Below are 15,910 nucleotides of genomic sequence, written 5' to 3'. Positions count from 1 at the left end.
GGAGTATTGTCTGTTATGGTTAGATTTTATAATCCTAGGGGGAGCAGTGCATATTATCAGTAAAATGTTTATGTTTAAGAACAGGAATTAAATCCTTTCCTGGCCAATACTCTGAAGTGTATACTCAGACTTCCAGCTACTTTTAATCACTTTCCTTTTAGAACTTTAGCAAGTGGCATCCCCGGTCCCAGCCCCTTTATTAATGGCCAGTTGTAAATGACTTTAGCAAATGGAGCACCATTTGTCACACTGTAACAAGTGACGCACTGTACTGTATTTCTAGCCCTACCACTTAATTTAAACATTGAGATTTATAGCTTGTCATCATCCTCTCTATCTCTCTGTTCCTTCTTTGTGCCTTCCCAAGTGCTAAAACAGGTTGTTGGGAAAGCGGTTTATAAGTAAAAGCAAAGACATTTCTACCTTGGCTCAGAACACTGAAAAAGACTCATTCGGCTCTTTCACCAGTGTAGTGAATTCTCCTGGTGCTTTTTCTTCTTACCTTTAATTGCTTCTCCACATTTAACTGATATTTGATGAAAAGATTCCCCTATTTTACAATTTCTCTCAAAATAATCCCACTGTAATTCCATCGCAGTCACCTGTGTATACACTATATTGGTTTATTACTTTGAAAGACACATATGGTACAGACAGCAGCCAAGTTGTATTGCAAATTAAAAACCTTTATTTGAACTTGAAATTAGTTCTTTCTTCAGAGTGCTACTACGCTCCATGTCATCAGAAAATTTCCCTGGGCTACAAATTTGTAGCCCATTCCTCTGTCTAGGCTATATAGATTTTTATATAGATTACAGACTCTCTGTGTGATTTATATACTGCCACATGGAAAGTGGCAGACGTCCAAGAAGTGACCCCACCAGTTTAAAGCTCCTATGAATCAAACATCTGTTCTGGGTTTGTGTGCATTTGTTTGTTTGTTTACTTAAGAGCACTGAGCATTGGCCTTGCACATGCTTGCCCTGTCTCTTCTAACAGAGCAGATAGGTCATTGGGTTTTACTTTTAATTATAGGAGATAACAGACTTTTTCCTTGTCATCCTTGTACTGTTAGCAATCAACTGCTGATTTCCCTCCAAACTGACGAGACCGCTGGTCTCTCGCTTAACTCTATGAATTTCTAGCTGGACCTGAGGATCCTGAAACAAACGTTACGTCTGCAGCAATGTGCAGATTTAGTACAACAGTCTGCACACCTTTGGCCTGTTTCTCTACCGCCCAATATCTTGTGATTTCGCCGACGTAAAATGAGTGCAAAGCACAAAGTCAATTATACACATGCAGAATTTCCAAGCACACTAGTGCTGATATTTTGCACTTATATTTTGTATTTATGCTCAGCTGTAGCTTATCAGAAAAGGCAGAGGTTAGCAAAGTATCAGGACCAGTAGCATATGTTATGCATGTCATCTCACAGGTCAAAGACAGTGAAGTTGACAGCCCATGTCTTAGTCTTGCTCTAAGAGTTGTGTCACCCGATGTGACCAGCTCTGTTTGCTGCACTGAAAGAATGCTGAACCCATTCCGCTGCCGCTCTCCTGAGCCCTTGCAGCTAAAAGCCTAAGCAGGAACTTGTCATGTGAAAATGGTATAAGAAGCTTTCAGAAATTCCGTATAAACGATGTCATATGACTGTAACTTTTCAGAACAAAAGAGCTAAAGATCAAGCAAATTGTTTCAGCTAGAATTCTAGCTGCAGGTTTGTAGCTCTGAGCAGCCAGCAGGGCAGGCGGGCTCTGTGCTCCCCGTGAGGGCAGCCGGCTGCAGCCCGGGCCGAGGCCCAGCCGCTCGCCATGCTCGCTTGCCAGGCGGTGCCATCGGGGACCTGCCTGCAGTCTTTGAGTGAGCGAACTGCTGGGCCCAAAACGTTTTCTGTTTCCTGCGAGTGCTGAAAAAGCCCAGGCTCATAAACTGGGAAAGGAACCGAGAATAGAAGAACTGGAAAACAACTCATTGACCTGTGGTCTTCTTCAAAACTTCAGGATGAATTACAAGGAGTCTACTAAATTTATGGGAATTAAGAAGCCACAGAGTTACCGAGCAAAATGAATCAAATTTAATTCTAGAAAAAGGAGGTAATTTTTAATTAAATTTTATGAAGCTGCACCTGTTCACATAACTTTGAATATTAACCCTGCAAATCGCTTTGTATATGCCTACATTAATCCATTATTTTCTCAGCATATTTTCAAATGCTTTGTCTCCTCTCTCCTCTGATGCAATTCTGCTGCTTCAATTTGAATGTGATCCATTTGTATGTGCTGGCCAAAATCACGTTTGTTTGTTTTCCCAGTGCTGTATCACGTTACAAGCCCATATTTAATTTGCTATTCACTACTAGCCCTAAGTTTTTGGGGGATTTTTTTGGTGCTTTCCAAACACTATCTTCCTCCCATAGTATATTTGTGTTTCACATTATTTCCCTTAAGTATTTGACTTTTTAATTTTCATTACTGAATGTTGTTCTGTCTTGTTTTTCAGATTTTCTTGTAAGTTCTCTAGGTCTCCCTCTACTATTTCTTTAATGTCATTTCAGTAAAGCCTCCTCCCCCTTTTAAAATTTATTTATAAGTAAGAAAGGGAAAAATGCAGAAAGGTTACAATGGAAAAAGAGTGAAAAGGTTACAAATGAAATTAACACCAATGCTCACAGTATTTCACTGGCTACCTTTAGTTCCCTGTGCATATATCATTGTTAAAATCAGTATGATACCTTCATATATCCTGTGATATATCTTAATATACCAAAATAAACATCTGTTTTCTGTTGGATGGAATATACCACAATAATATAGAATATTTTCTCCCTTTTGAAGTGCCAGATTCTTTCTTTTTACATAGAGGAACACATTCAAAAATACTGCATAGAGCGATATGATTCCCATTACACAAAACAAAAATCCAGCATTTTAGGTCTTGTGAGGGCAGAGCTGTGTATTTCGGTTAGTGTTGCATTAACTGTGCACTGGGCTGGAATGAAGCTTCAATGCCATCATGATGTTTCTTTAAGCAGTGTTTTTCCAATTTCAGACACAATTCTAAGAGCATAATCTAAGACATTCCCTCTGGAGCGGCCTCCATACACAAACACACTTTAATAAGTGAGACCTCTGCCAGGGTCATCAAGACCAGAATGAGCCAAAAAAAAAATCTTCAGCACTGTTCTTATTTAGTTAGTGACCCAGCCTTACCCTTTAAATATAGTAGGATCAACATACTGAGGCATGACCTCAAAGAGCTGCCATGTCACTTTTACTCTGCTTTTCTTTTTAAATGTTATGTAAGTCGGGGAACTCAGCTGCAATGTGTGCTGTATCACATATCTAGATTTATTTCTCTGGATTATGGGAAATATCTGTAGTGTGGGTGTGTTTAATTATTTGCAGATTTATATTGGTATTTTAGGATTGAAATGGTGAAACTGAGAAATAAAAATGTCACCAGTAAATTTTTAGCAACTGAAAGTGGTCACCTTATTAGTATTCAGTAGTTTTGTCCAAATCCTCAGCCGGTCTTTATTACTGCTCTCAATCCACCCCGGTTTGGTTTAGACTTGGACAAGTCTTTAGCTAACCAAGAATGCTTGTAACAGGATTGCCAAAGCCTTTTTTCCCCCATATAAAATCATGTCTCTTCAACACCTCCACTTCCACCCTCCTTTTTTTATTATTTTGAGGCTCAATCTCCTGCAGTATTAATGGTGGGAAAGTAACTATAGTTTTGAGCCAGAGGTTTATTTTGTGTGCCACTGGGGATTTTTTCACACTGGTCTGAGTTTGGAACACAAAGGCGAAATGCTTCTTTTTGTACCTTTAATCCCCCCTAAACCCCTGTATAACGTTCACCTACCAAATAACTTGGTCGTATCCAGACATAAATATAATATGAATAAAACATTCTGTGATTATTTGATGTAGTTATAGCTCATGATGAAAACAATTTCTTCTTACTAAATGTGCAAAGCCAACTTCTGAGCTAATAACTTATAATCACCCCATCTTGCTTCAGAATGACTAAATATTATTTTTAATTTCGCTGATATACAGTTCTTATTGTGACAATAGGCAGGAACAGCATTTGGTAGTGTAAGACAATATTTCAGTTGTTTTAATGTTAACTGACATTTCAAGGATAAAAGGCAGAATTCCAGGTGTGGAATAATACTTTTCAATTTACTGTCTTTTTTAAAAGAAAGTGACACTTCTGTGTAGACATTTATTCTTTTATTTTATTAACACAAGGGTTTTAAAACATTGCTCTCTAACCAAAGCCAAGCACCTGTAGGGAAACAGAAAGTGTGAAATATAAACTTTTCCTAGTGTGCTTAATATTTAAAAATAATAGTTTCAAGAACACACTAAAGCTGTTATTCTGACACTATGGTCACTGCCATAGGCCTGGTACACATTAGAGAAGGATACCATAACATGCAAGGTATCCAAAGGAATGGGAGAGGTTGACACAATCAAACACACAAGTGCAGCAACACCTGTGTTTCCTTTCCTACAAAAGGCAGCGGGATCTAACATAGGAACATTTTCTTTCAGGCTTTTCCCCCAATCTCCTTCTCAGACAAAGCTCAACCACAAGGTAAGAAAAGGCAGCAATTAACTCCATTATACTGCACAGAGTACTTTCTGTGCTGAAGAAGGAAGGGCAACAGACCAAAAAGAAGAGCCAGAGAACTCTCTGGGATGATTCGTAGCACTTCATGGGAATGGAGATGTTTGCTGTTTTTCATGATGGATGTGAAAGGCCAGTGACATTTGTGTCTCATAGGATAAACCAAATCAGGCATAAATATAGTTTTGGAGGTTCTCAGTTTGATTTTGTAAGAATATGGTATTTCAGCAGTTTTTAAATAGGAGGCCTTGTATCTTTAAAATACAGATCATCATCTCAAGGTCCAGTAACAGACTATGATTCAAAGTGTAGAATGTGTTGTGTTTAGGACATATCTCTTCTTCCTTACTGATAAAGTAGCTGTTTATTTTCTCTTACAGCTAAGTTTTCACATAAAGATTTGAAATTTGTCCACTTCTGCCTTTTGAAGGGTTTTTTTTCAGATACCTTTAAAAATCTTGTTTAAAATGCCATGAAACATTTCATAAAATGTACTAAGAATGGTAAGCTATTTTATTGGAAACAAAATTGTGGCTGTGATTTTTTTTTTTAATATAAAGAATAAATCACTTTCACATTTAGAAGTAAGAATGATGTGGGCTTCATTTAGGGAGAGCTATAGTTCTCTTTTCCTCAGTCTCTTGCAGCCAAAGGATCATCCAACCCTGTTCAAAAAAGTCCATGGACTACCTTGTCTCCAACTCTTACTCAACGACTGGGGAAAAGGGGTAATAAATAAAATAGTTAACATTTAGATTAAATTGTATTCTATGATTAAAAAAATATATATCTGAGTTACACTGGATCAGATTAACCTCCAGAGGTCCTTTCCAGTACTGTTTGCTACAACAGTATGATATGACTTGCAGTTAATTTCAGGGATGTCAACAGGATTTTAGGAGAGGCTTTGTTTTAGAAGACGCTAATGAGTTCTGCTGATAGATTACTCCACTAGAGAGGAGAGAATGAATTTATTATGTTGACTGGAGACTTTCTAGAAAAGTTGTATGAAATTAAGAGCTCTGCAAATTATCCTCGACTAGTACCCTGAGAAAGGACTGTTAACTGAATAGGTTGTGTAGGAGCCTCTCATGACAACTATAGAAAAGTCTATCCGTACCCAACTCCATCATCAAAAAAAAAATGCTGCACCAGATCACTGGTGATGTGATGGCTCACAAAGGCCTTTCAGTAGTTCAGTGTCCTGCAGAAAATACGTATGAATCCAGACAGCTTTTAATTCTTCTCCCTGTACGTTGGATTCTAAAGAACAGATATTCTTGATGGAGGGTCTAGTGTTGAGTTTTGCTTCTTTTCTGAATGATAATCAATAACAATTTTCCCTCAGTTAAATGTGATCAGCCTCCTCTTTTCCAGATGTAAATGTTCTGCAAAAGCTCACACAGTTGAGATAACTGGACTAAATACTCTTCTCTAGTCCTTGGTTTTAAAACAGCTAAGAAGTCTAATTCTTCAGAACATGATCACAGAATAATAAACAAAGTTTGCATCCAGCTCTTTAAGTTAGTCAGTGGGATCTCTGTCTTAGAAGTCACTGAAGGGTTGGGATTTATTCTAGAGAGTATGTGGCTGTCAGCAGTTGAACATCAATACAATCAGGTACTTCTTCAGTTATGAGCCTGACATCTAGCTTGAAAATCTTCTAATAATAGCCAGTAACAGATAGCAGGTTTTATATACTGATATTCAGCATGAGAGGATAATAAACAGCAGTATTTGAAAGCAGCAGTTGTGAGGCAAGATGGACTATTACATTTTTCCAAGAAGCTGGTAAAACAGTTTCCAATGAAGGCATTTGTTATCAATAGCTCATGATATTTCTGACTAGGCCAAATAGAGAGTGTTTCTTATTGCAAGGTTTAAAACCATAACCAGCAAAAAGATTTCCATTTTGTAATAATTCTGTACATCACCCAAAGCCAAAAATTTAAAACAGGGGTCCTAATATTGCAATAATGTTTCAGTTTTCTGTCAGTCTGAACTAAACAATGCTGTTACATAGTATAAAATTATTTGTAGACCTATCATAAAAGTAGCCAACTATTAATCAACTCCTGTCTTAATGAGGTTGTACAATTTTAAGGGACAAACCACACAAGTAGACCTTGTTGAACATTTGCATGCCAAATTTTTGAAGCTTTGAATTTGTGTTTCAAAATAAAAGGAAGCACTGATTTGAAGAAAAAGGATTTTTTCAAAATTGAGACTGGAAAGATAATATTCATGTAATTTATTTTAGAAAAGCCATTACAAAAGCACGGTGGTTTAATTTCATATTTCCAAAGCAAATTTGTCATTCTTGAATTAAACTTCACATTCAATGAAAATGGCAGAAGATTATGTGTTGAGATTTCCAAATTATGGGTTTTTTTAAAAAATATTAATTAATCTGTATTTATTTACATTATATATTTATTTGATACATATCAGCTTCCAAGATTTCTAGTTTCACAATTTCCTGCAATAAGGAATTTTTGTTTGTTTGAAATTACCGGAAAGTACTTTCAAGTACAGACATGAAATAAAAAGCAACAGTCTTTAATACATAACAAACTCTGAGTAGTTGAGTGTGCAGTTGCTTCTTGGAAAAAGAGTAAGGTTATGAGACGGACACTGACACTAAGGACATATACAGTCGTTAACTACTTCCAGTCATTAACTACTGAAACTGTTATAAAGTCCAGTGACGTCTGAGCCTGTCTGAAGATTTAGGAAGGCACTTTTTCTTAGGTATTTCCATAATGCCACGTTTTAAAACAAAAACATTGTATGCAAAGTTTTGCTTATAGACTAAAAGAACTAATGAGTTGCACTGACTGTGAGCAGGTTGTAGACGAATACAGGTTATAGACTGAATCAACTTTGTTTCTTCTGAGGTAAATTTATATATTGAGTTATCTGTAGGGCTGTGATTTCTGCTAGGCCATCAGTTTTGTGCAGGCTTTAAAGGATATGGTAGCAGGAATAAAACTTCTTTAGAACTGAGACTCATTTTATTGTTTAGAAAAAGTCCAGTCTTCAGTTGTCTTACCCCTTCAAATCAACATTCCCAGAGTGCTTCCATCAAGTGTTACATTTTCATTCTTTCCTTCTTTGCAAGTTTCCTTCTTTTGAGCATCAGTTGCCTCCATTTTCTGAAAACATATCACGTAAAATTAAACTAATATACTCCAATTGGCTGTAATTGTCTTGGAAGAGTTATGATCCTTAATAGTAATGACATGAATTACGAAAGATTTGTAGTGACCGAGTTAAAAGTCTGTTATTCAAAAACTGTCAAGAAGTTTTCAGAAGAATTCGGTGTCTTTCCTTTTTATCCATCGTGGTTAAGTTCAAGACAATCCTTAAGGGCATTTACTTCCACATGTATAAAATAATCATTAAGTATTTTGAAAGCAATAGAAATCAAAGGCAGCTAAGTTCCACAAATATAACAAGTATTTATCTCGCTGAGTTCAGAAAAGAAGCAGATGGAATGTATTTCCAGTATTATTAAGCATTACAAGTTGTTTAAAAGCTCCCGAATTTGCAGTGCAGTGTACCTGAATCACAGATTGTATATTATTCCCCAGTCTCATTAGAGCTTTCAAGGAGAAAGCCATCCTTACTTCTACAAGCTACTAGTGTGTCTGCCAATGCAATTTATGGTGCAGGAGTGACCATTAACTCCTACTCCTTTAAAACATATTTTCTCTTAGAGACCTTGACAAGTTAGACACAGGACAAAAGTGTAGTTTATTGACTTCTGATTGAAGAAGATGGAAAAGTATTCTACTAAAAAAAAAAAAAAAAGTAACAAAAATAAAGCTTGAATTATGTATACTGTAAGGTAATAAACGGGATGTCCTAACTACTAAATCCTTCCATGAGCGTATATTGTTATTTATTACTTGTATTACGCTGGAGAAGTTAAAAAAGGAGTAGGGCCCTGTTGTGCTCAGTGCTGTATGGACAGAACAAAAGCATATTTGTCTAAGAGAATTTACCAAACACATTTTCATTAAATCATATATTCATAATCCGAAGTCTATCATATCTTTTAAATGTTATTCACAGCAGTTGTCTGTTATTGCCTATCAAAATGAATACGTACCTCACGTCTCAAAGCAACATTCACACCCGCAGACCCAAAACGGGATGGGGGCAGTGGTGTGCAGTCCCTGCCCTGTACCAGAGGGTTAGCATGGCAGGAGTCAAGAGGAGCTAAACGATTAGTAGATTCATCCAGAGTAGAGTGTGTTGGAGTAGAGAAAGTGCAGCCTTCCTTCCACATCAGTTCCCTCTTGTCCAGATCCCTGTGGCAGGAATGAAGCCTCACTTGGCCCAACACTCATTTCCTCATGCAGCACTTACTCGTGGCAGTGGTCCTGCTCATTCCAGTTCAACAGACTGCTGCCAGCACACCATTTACTTATAAATATTTGCAATATCTGGCTTTATTCATGACTAAATAAGTTTAGTTATGAAAAAATGCAATTGATGCTTAAAAGGATGCTAATTTTAACAGCACACTTTCTATTGTAAATATTTCTGCTTCTATCAGTGAGAATAAGATCAGATCTCATTTCGGTTCCAGCCCAGAGAACATGACTTCATTGCTGAGTTACAGCCACTAATATGTGGCTGTGGGGATATTTACAGCATGTAGTGGTATTTCTGAACACAAATACAGGAAAAAATAGTAATAGACAAAAAACCAATTGAGTGCACAGTTTGATGAAGGTGTGAAGCCTCAAACACTGAGCTACCTGAACAGCTTTCACTGGAAAGGGCTTAATTGTGCTTTCAGTCACACCGCATGACCTCCCTGTGTTTCTTTGTTCCCTAGCAGAAGACTATTCAGACTTTTTCATAGACAAGTCCAAAAAATTTTCCTGCAAGCTGTCTGCATTTGATACTGGATGAAATGGTGAATACAAGCAGTCTAATACTTGTATTATGACTTTGTTATCTCTTCAGATTCATTACTTTGTGCATTTCTAGTTAAATGTAGATGTAGATTCCAAGGAAATGTTGTTCAAAAACCTGGGGTCTACGGATAGGAAATGACACCTTACTCTCTTTTTCTCATTTAAAACAGTCAGAGATTTGGCAACCTTGGTAAAAATGTCAAATAAAAATTGAAACTCTTTCAAATGAAAGGTTTAATCAAAGCTTTGAAATTAACCAATAGGAAAGTCAGAACCTTTATACTCTGCTACTGTTACGTTGAATTTCAAAAGCACAAATTAAATGTCAGAAAAGAATTGATTTTCCCATCTTGGGACCGACAGCTACTTAATTTCTTTGATATTAAATATAGTATTAAAGTCATAGGAAACCCACAAAAGCTCCTTAAGTTTCATAGAGATTTCTTTTTCTGTTTGTTTTACTTTCCTCCATTCTTTCTAAGCAGTAAATGGGAAACCACAAATCCCACAAATCATGAAAGATCTATACAGATCTTGAATACTGAAGGTCTTGTTCCTGTGTCCCAACTCAAGGGCATGTAGGAGATATAATCCTAACTTTACTTGCAGAATAGCGGAGAGATTGCTGCTGAGGAAAAAGATCTTGGAGTTACAAAAGTTAGCTCCTTGGAAAAGGAAACAACAACAACAAAAACACAGCTCAGTAATGAGCAAAAACCTTTAAGGGAGGAGGAGGAGAAATCATGACATCCTGTAGGAGTCCACGGTGCTCTCCCAAACCAAAAACCCACCAGACCTTCCTCCCTCCCCTTGTCTTTTTTCAAGAAGTGATATCAGAACCTGAAAAGTCACAGAGAAAGGCAGGTGGGATGATCAGAGGTGTGAAACAGTTTCTATAGAAGCTATAACTAGATGCCTTTCATTCTGGGACAGATGACTGATGTGGGATATGACAAAACTCCATAAAATCAGAGTAGCATGGAGAAGGTGATTAGGGAACAGTTATTCACTGTCTCTCATAATACAAGTAAAGTGGGCATCATATTATATTGTCAGATAGCAAGTTAAAATCAAACAACATATAATAATACATAATAGTACCTAAATATTTCTGAGGGGGCTGTAGATAATAGAATTTGCATGGATTCAAAAAGCAATTAGACAAACTTAGGAAATCTACTGAGAACTGACTCACAATATATCTGACTACAGATGACTGAGAGGTGGAATATGAATATTATAACAGAGAAGCATCACTAGATGCCTGTCCCATCATTACACTCTCTTCTAAGCATCTGCCACTGGGCACTGGACTACAGTGACTTTTGGTCTAAATGCTACTATTCTTACACATTAGATGGTGCTTTCAGAAAATACAGCTAGGTTGGAACCCTCCTGATAGGATTTTCCTTTTCTTTACTCTTCCTGTCTGAGACATAGAATACACACAACTTCGTGGTGATGATGCTCCACACACCTGAAGACCAGTCCCCAAGGTGTCTTTTAAAGGGATTCTATACACAGCTGCACCAACATGTGGTCACTCTGTCTTCTCTGCTAGACACAAGGGACCACCTCAGTTATGCTTTGTTTATCAATTAATTTAAGCCAATCAGATATAGATTAAGCAAGGTATGGGAGAGAGATGTACAAAGAATCTAAAGAGAACAGACTTTTTCTTTCGCATTAGTTACCATGTGTGCAGGGGTTTGACATCCAATGATGTTGCCTTGCAGCTGCCCCCAAACATAACTAATGTCAGAATAGTATCAAAGATATACAGAGGAGTTTTTTTTTTTTCAAATGGTATAGATTCTCTTTCAGTACTTTTTACCAACACTTTTCTGGTCAGTTGATCCAAAACATCCAAAATCTTGAAACAGACAGGGAAAGCTGAAGTACTTGCTTAAGTTATTGAACTAACCCTTTGGATTTTAAGTCTACTTGGTGCTTTTCCCCTTCCCTCTTTCCCCCTCTCCAGCCACTGCCTCACTAAAATACCATGTTATCCCAAATGCTGGCATCCTGCTGTGTTACTACTGCAATTCATCCCTCATGTTGTTTTTACCTATAAGCTACTACATCATGAATATGCATAGACAGTGCTCATCTAACAGCAGCCCAAGGCTTTTCAGTGAATGAACAGTGCAAAACAAGTCATATTTTAATTCTGATACTGTAAATGTACAGATCTGGAGAAAATCGTCACTTTCAACATTTTTCTCTCTTCTTGCTGTAATCTGTCCTCATTTCTCACTTCTTCTACCTCCCTTCCACTTTGGCTTGTATTTTTAAGATAGCAAAGGGGGAAGATACAGAGAGTGCATAATTTAAATTAGAGGGAGTCCTGTGCCACGCTTTCATTAAAACTGCAGAAAAAAATCTGAGGTGTGTGGAGCGTAAGATCAGAAGAGTCCCAAATCCTATCATTACATCTTACCTTTTTTTTTTCACTAGTGCAATAAAGCAGATGTCCTGCATTTATAAAATAGAGTTGAAAAAGTCTGTAGCAGAAAGAAAAATGCGAACAGTACTACGTTCTTTTCCCATTCCCACATTTTGCTTCATTTTTTTATAATAACCCATCTGTATGTCTTCAAATACTTCTGATGGTGCAATATAATAAGGCTCCCCTGTTCTTCCACTTCCTTTTACAATGCTTCCCTGAATAGTAATGGGAATTTACTTACTGGCTTGAGAAGCAGGTCCAAAAGCTATATGAAATTTTTCAGTGTCTGAAATGATATACAAAATGTTGAGGATGAAGTTTATTTGAATTGCAGAAAAATATAGCAGTTATGTCTTCTCTTGCCTGTAAAATATCCCATACCTGTCTTTGGAGACCAGAGGATGCTGAAATTTGTAATCCTTTTGCCTCGTTGGTAAATAGAAATAAATAAACTAAATAAAGAATACCACGAGAGCCCACTGCATCATTCCTAAATCCGTTTTCTCTACAAATAGGCAGGTGTTTGCTCCGTATAGTCTGTCAGGCTAAACATACTGCACTCTAAAAAGTCCAAGGTGCTGTTCATACTCCAAATATACTGTAGTGCCTGAGACACAAACTGAGAAGGAAAACACAATCCAAATCTCGCTGACATTTTTTGGATATAAATATATTACGTGGTATGTACAGCAGCACAATTTTGCCAATCTTTTCAATATAACTATGAGAAAGATTCAGGACAACAAGCCCTGTTCAGTTTGATGTCCCAGCGGTAGCCTCATGGTCCCCATAAAGCACCCTTCCTCTTGATATATAGTGAAGGAATCAAAGCTTCTGTATGTCTTACCAACTGGCAGCTGCTGGTTCAATCACTTGTCGCCTTCCTGAGCTATCACTTGTTCAAAGTTATAAGCCCAACGTGTAACAACGCAGGAACAAAAAACAGCAATTTTTTCTCGTGTCGCCCCTCACAGCATGTGGAGTGCCACTTGGATGTTGTTGATTATTTGGATTCATACCTTTGTATCTTTTTAACGCGCGGTCTCATGCACATTTTGTACACTCTGGCCACCTTTGTTGCAGCTTGTTATGTCTCATCATGTTTTCTTGCAATTCATCCCTTTAGCTCCCAGCAGCCTAATCGGATGCCATGGAACTGAATTTAACACAACAGAATGTATAATTTTTTTTTTCCCAAATGTTTTCATCTGCCAGCATGTTAGGTATTGAGCCATGAATCTGTGCATAACGGAGAATTAGAAGCTGTATGCCCAATGAAGTACGTCTGCTGTTTGTGAATTAATAAGCAGATTTCTCCAAAGTAAAACAGTATTTCAATTTCCAAACATTTGCCGTAGCTATTGGCATGCCATTGCTTCATACTCCTGAAATACACAGATATTCAAGCCAGTGTCTCCCTCCCTCCTTGCCCATGACCAAAGGCATGTGTCAGGCATCTCTTTTCTGAAGGGCAGTGATGCTGCTCTTTCCAATTTCTCTTCATTTCTATGACCCTTCATTTTTTCTTTGTTATTTTTTTCTTGTTTCTGATATTGCTTTACTAAAATTAAGAGGTAATTCCTATTCCAAAGGAACAAATCAGGTGCAGTACACAAACACCCCAAGGCTTGGTACAACTCTTGAGGTACTTATGTTGTCCACTTCACTTTGTAATGGATTATTCTTAAAACAGTGTATGACAGAAGTGCTGCTCTTCACATTCAAGGAGAGGAGACAAAGGTACAGAAAGGCTAAGTGTCTGAAAAAGATTATACATTAACTGGGTATCACAGGATAGATACGAATCTAATACTTCTGAATACTAGCTAAAAACCTTAACTCCTGGAACACCTTTTCATCCTGTTTTTACTACTACTACACCCCTTGATTGTCTTAAAATGTTTGTGGCATCGGAAGGATAAATACAGAGCAGTTGTCTGGTTGAGAGAGTTAGGCAATATCAGACTCAAAAGAAAAATTAAAAACAAATTAAAACATGAGAAGCACACAAAATGAAGGGTAGGTGCAACTATTGGATAAGCAGATGAAGTGACACGAGAGGAATACAGAAAAAAATAGCAAGGGCATTTAAAATGTTGTAGAAAGCTGAATTTTATGGAATAAGATAGCAAAGCAAGGCCAGAGATTAAATGGTCAAGGCAGCAGGTTGATGCAGCAGGTTGGTTTCAAGAGCTTCCGTTAAGTTTGTGAAAAGATTTAAAAAGCTGTGATGAGGCAGAGTGGGCAGAGAAAAGCAGATTTCCCTAGACAGAATGGGAGAAAGCTATAGACATGTTTCAGCTGGAATGAGCAAGAGTGGGTTGTTATTTTGGATCTACTCTGTTTTAGAAAACAAATTTTAGTAAGAACCTGGAGGGATTGAAAAAAAGGAACAGTTGAGTACAATTTCAAATCTAAGTGGTGCTAACAATGTTTCCTATAAAAACGGTAAGTAAGAGAATTCTCGGCAAATATCAGGCTGATCTTTACACCTTTTAAATGCCACATACATTAATACTGCTGAGAATTATCCCACATTTGCTGATTTTACATATATTACCTCCTTAATACAAAAATACAAATAATGAACTGGCCACATCTGTAGGTAAGCAGTAGCCCCTGGACCTGTTTTATCTTATATAAGCTTTAAAATTAGAATGTCCAGCACAAATAGGAATGCTCTGTGCCATTGTGCCTGCTAAAACACATTTACTTCCAGCAACAAACAACAGGAAAACTCCATGTGGCACTTCCATTACACAAGGAGATGCAACTAAAGAGATGCAACATCACAAATAAGTATTCGTAAAGGTTTGTCAGCTCCAATGAAGTTGTACTTTTCTAGACTCTGCTTTTTCCATGCACCTCTGCAATTACTCACTTCACAGAAAAAGGATGATGCCACTAAAATGATGAAACCTTAGTATAACCTTTTCAGCAAGAGATAAAATATATTGATTGGTGACTGCTGAAGGACATCATTAAGCAGTTCAATGTTTGATTTCATTTCTTCTTTTTTTCTTTCCCTTTTTCCTACTTATTATTTGGTTGCCCGGCAGGCATCTCTGTACTGAATGACCCTGCCAGTTCAACTATTAAAGAATTTATCTCTCTGAGGAGGCCTGATGTAAACATGATAATCTGTTTGGCGGCCCTTATGATGGCCCATGAATAAAACATATGACAACACAGTTTGAGCTGAAGTGCTTACTATCTGTTACCAAAGAGAATGTTTGGAAGCTCCCTGATGGCTCGGCCATTCTGAATCCCAAAGGCTGTCTCCTTTATACTACAGCTAACCCACTCAGACTACCCACAAAAGGTGTAGTTAACTATTTTTCTCTGCCAGCATCTATTTTTCTAATGGCTTATTAAAAAGGAACCAATGCAAGAAGTTGGAGATTTCAATTGCATATCTGTCCACGATGAGAGACAAAGGATTTTCTTCAAGCCAAGATTTCTTGGGAGAAAAAAGAAAGAGAAAAAGAAAGAGAGAAAGAAAGAAAGAAAGAAAGAAAGAAAGAAAGAAAGAAGAAAGAAAAGAGAAAGGGAGGAAGGAAGGAAGCCCATTTATTTTCTTTAGAGAAGATCCTAAATTTCTTATACTAGACTGTTAAAATAGGCACTTGAGCTTACATATAGAATACCAATGAAAGCATGGCAGTTAAACTCACAAAATGTGTTGTTCACATGCATTGTATCTGTGAACTACTTTAAAGAAGTGAACTGTTTCCTTTGATTACCTGTTGAAAACAAGGAACTCTGATTCATAGTTCTACCCACAAGGCTGAGAAACACATCTTGGCAAGTTAAAGAGGCAAAACCTGTTCCTGGTTCTTAAGGTGGATAAAGCCAGTGTAGAATTGTTTAATATGACCTTTCCAGC

General features: G+C 37.3%; 1 protein-coding gene across 15 annotated transcripts in view; it reads left to right on the top strand.

The window, feature by feature from the left end:
- ADGRL2 (adhesion G protein-coupled receptor L2) overlaps nucleotides 1-15,910 on the top strand; it is a 387,834-nt gene that overhangs the window by 154,521 nt on the left and 217,403 nt on the right. For 4 of the 15 annotated variants that reach the window (XM_065072729.1, XM_065072735.1, XM_065072704.1 and 1 more), the window contains exon 3: nucleotides 4,569-4,611. The exons of the other annotated variants lie outside the window; for them this stretch is intronic. The gene's annotated coding sequence lies outside the window, so the exon portion shown is untranslated. The remainder of the gene's footprint in view (nucleotides 1-4,568; nucleotides 4,612-15,910) is intronic. 15 annotated transcript variants of the gene reach the window in all.

The sequence above is a fragment of the Columba livia genome, chromosome 8, assembly GCF_036013475.1.
Source record: "Columba livia isolate bColLiv1 breed racing homer chromosome 8, bColLiv1.pat.W.v2, whole genome shotgun sequence".
Lineage (NCBI taxonomy): Eukaryota > Metazoa > Chordata > Aves > Columbiformes > Columbidae > Columba > Columba livia.
The sequence above is the reverse complement of the archived record's forward strand: the minus strand, read 5'-3'. Positions and strand labels throughout refer to the sequence as shown.